Source organism: Myzus persicae, unplaced genomic scaffold, assembly GCF_001856785.1.
Source record: "Myzus persicae strain clone G006 unplaced genomic scaffold, MPER_G0061.0, whole genome shotgun sequence".
NCBI lineage: Eukaryota > Metazoa > Arthropoda > Insecta > Hemiptera > Aphididae > Myzus > Myzus persicae.
Window position 1 is genome coordinate 1 of NW_019100797.1, and position 5191 is coordinate 5191.

The window sequence follows — 5191 nt, forward strand, 5'->3', positions numbered from 1 at the left end:
GAATTATTTCAACTTTTCACCGTGTGGTTATTGTTGCTATAATATCTAATATGATTTTTATAACTTGTAATAGTTGTTGTGGTAACATGAATAATAATAATAATTCTGCACAATATTCAACACGAACACGGTCTACACGGAACACGGTGTTAATACCGCCTTAACCGTATAATTATGAAGATCTGACTTGAGTAGAATTGGATTCTATTTTATGGTATCTACAATATAACATGGTATTTACTTATGACCATTGTGGTTAACCTTTAGAGTCTAGGTTAATCACAGAATTCAGCGAATTGCAGGGCTGAACATGTTTTCTGGATCACGATGCAGTGAGAAGTCGCCTTATATCATTGTTAACACAATGTCCCACCATTGCTCGTACTGAGTGGGTGTAACTACATTAATTGTGTTGATCAACCCAAGAGCTTAGAAGTTCATCAAAAAAAAATTAAAATATAATTTAAAAATATTTAAAGCATTTTCCAACAATAAGTTTTAATTCCCTTCTTAAACTAACAACAATAATAATCCTTTTTTCTAATTGACTTTAATGCATTTAATTATATAATAAAATTCGAAAAAGTGCAATGATATTTTTATGATAACGTTTATTTATTTCGTATGTCTTGAAAACACAAATATTTTGTCTAATAGGTAGTTTTAAAATAACTTAATTTTGAAATTTGTTTAGATTTTGAAGTCGGAAAATAAACCAAAAAAGTAAGTGAAGTCATGATTTTCCTTTCGATGAGTGAAAATGTATTTAAAATGATATTGTAAAATTTCTAAACAAGAGAAAAAAACTAAAAAAAATACAAAATGAAAATAAATACCCATATTAATATACATAGTATAAAATAAGGTCACTTTTTTTGTTCGGAATAAACTCCGAAACAGCTTGGCCGATCTATTTTTTTTTTTGTATTCGTAATTTTAGGACAGGGTTTGTATGAAAGAAAATATTAAGTTAGTGATAACTTGAGGCTTGCATTTTCACCGTACCTTCGTACCACCACGTAAATGTGCACTAGGAAGGCATTCATGATGATCGATGAAATGTTTTAAGTTTTGGACACCATTACAACGGGTATTAAATAACGAATTGAACAAAGTTTAAATCATAATATACTCGTATAGTTGGCCTTGGCATTCTTAACAGACAACAAATCTTTGGCACATGCAACGCCGGGCGGGACCTCTAATCGTTGACATATAATATTTATATTATATGTTATTGAAACACATTTCCATAGCTAGGAAATAATCGTCTAAAAGACGCTTTAAAAATAAATGAAAAAGTTATCAATTTCTGAGCCGCAGACTCGTCACTCATCAGCCTTAAGACAACTGCGGTCTCCACGGTCTGCCTCGACTGCACAGGGACCGTCGACAATGAGTTGCCTGATTGCCTCTCCTGTATTACAATCTCGGTCTAGACGAAACAAGCCACCCGGCCCGTTTCCCGAGGGGTTCTGTTTGCTTTGACGACGTAAAAAACAAAAATGCATTACACTCCGCGAACCGTTCAAAAAGAGAAAATCGTATGCAAAAAAAGTAATAATAAGTCCTATTACGTTTTGTAGGTACTTAGAATTAATTTCCCACAGTGGGAAAACTGCGGTTTTAATATATTCGTATTCCCGGAAGCTAATTGCTTATCGTCGCGTGACGAGTGAATCGTTTTCCCGTTGAATTGCTCGGATGCACAGGTAAATAAAATTGTACTGGTAGGTATAAAATTATCTATAATATGCCATTGTAAAAAGACACAAGCTCGGAGACGTACGGCTTAGATCCATACTTTTTATAAACCTAGAGTAATAAATAATAGTTATATGCACTGTAATTTTACCTGTTACTATTATAATAGATTAAAATTAATATTCTCGTACATTATAATATTAAACTATCGTGTACATTGAAAATGCACACTTTTATTTCTTTTTTATCCTCCATTGAATAGAGACATATTGTTATTGTTATTATCCAAATGATTATTATAGTGATCAAGCGGTCGTCTTTAAGTCGAAACATTGACAACTTACTATAATCATCGCTATATAATGCAACAAAATTATCATTCTAATATGTTGACGAGCACAGATGATTTTGGATTTATAATGGTTTTATATTAGAGGGGCCTTATTGTTGCTTGTTTTAACTAGTCGTAAAAAATATATGCTCACATCTACACGACCACACACAAAGGTGAAAGACGAATCTATTAAAATGGTAATTTTATAGTAGGTACCTATCTAGATGTAAAGGTGAGACATGCAGTAGGTACTATCTACTACTCCAAGAAAAATAAATTCTCTAAGGTCGAGTTAAATAACAAAAGACGTGTTATTACACTCGAAAAGAAACCTTTTGTACCACAAAATTATGCTAATTTAATGTTTAATATAATCTGGCTAAATGATACTTTAAAATGTTTATAATATGTTTTATAGCAACATCGTCGAAAGCATTCAATTTAATTGAAATAATATAAGATTCTCTAGTTTGTATAAAAATGCTTGGATTTAATAGTAACAGTATTAATGTAAATATTGTAACAGTCACTGTACTACATAAAAAATATAAATATAACTTTTAATTAATAAAACTATACAATTTTGTTAATTAATGAATTAGTTTAGTTCAAATAAAATGTTTGACTAGAAATAAATATAAAATAAATAAATTCTATTTAAAAAATATTATTTTCTTATTCTTTAACCACAAAATAATTAATGAGTTCATAAAATATGGATACATTCGATCTTAATAAATGATGAAGTAATGATTTTTTTTAAATTGCATAACAATTTTACCAAATTTTATAGCAAAACTATATACTTACTTCAAATAGGTACAATATAATAAGTACTTATAGGTAATAATAATATGTAAGCACAACATTTTGTATGCATTTTCATATTTTTATTGGTTAGTAAAAAAAACCTAGCTTTATACCAAAAATTTGTTTCATAACCTATACATACAACTATACCATATTGTTGCATTATTAGGGCATACTTTAGGGTTTTATTAATTTTTTAATCATATTTAATACTTTGTAAATTTTTAGGACATTTTCAACCCAACGAATCGAGAATCACAGAATAATTATTCAAGATTTATGAATATCAGCTTGAGCAGGCTATAATGGAAACATACATATTTTATGTTTATTTTTCAGTTGAACAGAAAAATCAAATACTGAAATAACAGTAGGTATATTACACTTTTTATTTTATTTATTTAAATTGATTTAAATCATTTACAGCATGTAGTATATATAAATAATCATTCATAGTTTAAAAGAAAATATTTTTTTTTTTAATTTGACGCACATAAAGGGGATATTTTGGTTATTATTAGGGTACAACTATATACATACGATTTATTTAATAGGTTTATAATTATAGGGCATATTATAATTGTCGGCTCTAGTAATAAGTATTGGAATATTTTTCAGTGTCGCTCCTATAGCACCTGGCGAACATGACAGCCTAACACAAAGTATTGAAGTAGAAACTAGAAGCACTTCGAATAATTTAAAATACCAGCTTAACCTTAAGAACAATTTTGTGAGTATAAGTAGTTGGTAACTTATCTCTATTTGTCTAAAACTATAATAATATTTATTAAATAACATTAATTCTTGTAGGTATCAAACATACGTATTAATAAAATGTATGTTGAATAAATTTTGTGAACGAAAATTATATATTGTTGAACTAAAACAAATTTATTTTTAAAAAACTTTTAACAATCGGAATTCATAATTTTACTTTAATCCTACCTAAACATTATTCATAAGCTCGAGAACATTGTATATTTGTATAAATACCTTGAATAAACATGAACTGCATAAATTAGTTATAGCCTATATGTAGGTACTATTTGCGTTTGGTATAGATTGTACTACTCAATGGTAACAGTAGGTACTATCATAAATATATAAATTAAATTATAGCAACAGATAGAAAATATTTAATTGTATATGTTTTATCTTGTAAAATTATATTTTATCAGATTTTAAACACTTAAGTTTGTTGAGTAGTAACTATATACCTACACTGTTATACAAATAAAAACAAATCTAAAAAGTATTTATTATTATCATATAAGGTGAACAATTCCAGGAAAGTTTATTATTTAAGTAAAAAGAGTGGGTAGGTACCCAAATACTACATGGACACTATATCTCATCTATGTCTCTAAATATTTATGGACAAATTAAGATAATATTAAACAAACATAGAACTTACTCAAAATACTAAAGATTAAATCGAAATACCTACTTGGCTACTTATCATCTGTATGTTTGGGATTTTTTGTGTAATATTATGTTGCAATTGCTACAAAATAATTTACAGAAGTTACGTGGGTACCTAATTGCTGCACGAATTAAAATGTTTTAATATTTCTTGGAACTTAATCATAATTTCATACATTATAAATTATAATACCATGATCAAATTCAAAATCATATTCTAGTTATATCATACACATCATAATTTATAAATAAGTCTCTATACCCGTCTCTGTATAGACGGTATACATCAATAGAATGTTATACCGCTGGGAAATAAGACTAATAAATCTAAATGTAATCAACAAGGTATCTTAAAATGAATTGAAAATTGAAAACACAATCATACAAATATTACTTGCCTTTCGATTTATGTATGTACAGATAATATAGGTATTTAAATATTTCAATGAAAATATAGACAGACTAATAGCCATTAGCCAATATAAGTTGGCGCCTACTGAACGTTTAAATAATATCGTTTATTACTTATGAACAAAATAGGTACTTAACTTTCATATTTAAAGATGCTTTACGAGTTTTATTTAACATTGACGTCAACAAAATGCTTTTAAATACTTTCACATAATCTTAGTCCGTAAACATATTGTAAAATATATATTATATTCCAGAAGGTCATTTTACTTTTCACCCATTTTGTTTCATCGTTTTTTCCTTATTATTAGTGCATGTATATTATTATACTGTATACATACATATATTTTTTTTCTCGTTACAAAAGTAGGCGACGTGGTTGTTATCAAAAAGGGTATCATGGAGTGGTAACAAGCAGATGCAAAAAAAAATGATGGAATTTTTAATGAGACGGAAAGAAAATCGTACGTCGTTGAACAAGAGAACAATTTCACTAGCTATAGCGCCTAC

At 28.0% G+C, this 5191-nt stretch overlaps 1 long non-coding RNA gene across 1 annotated transcript; it reads left to right on the forward strand.

Moving 5' to 3' along the window:
- The first annotated feature begins 2878 nt into the window (after nt 1-2878).
- On the forward strand, nt 2879-5191 carry LOC111043045. The gene is made up of 3 exons (XR_002605528.1): nt 2879-3218; nt 3467-3578; nt 5049-5191. It is a non-coding gene; the product is annotated as an uncharacterized LOC111043045 (long non-coding RNA).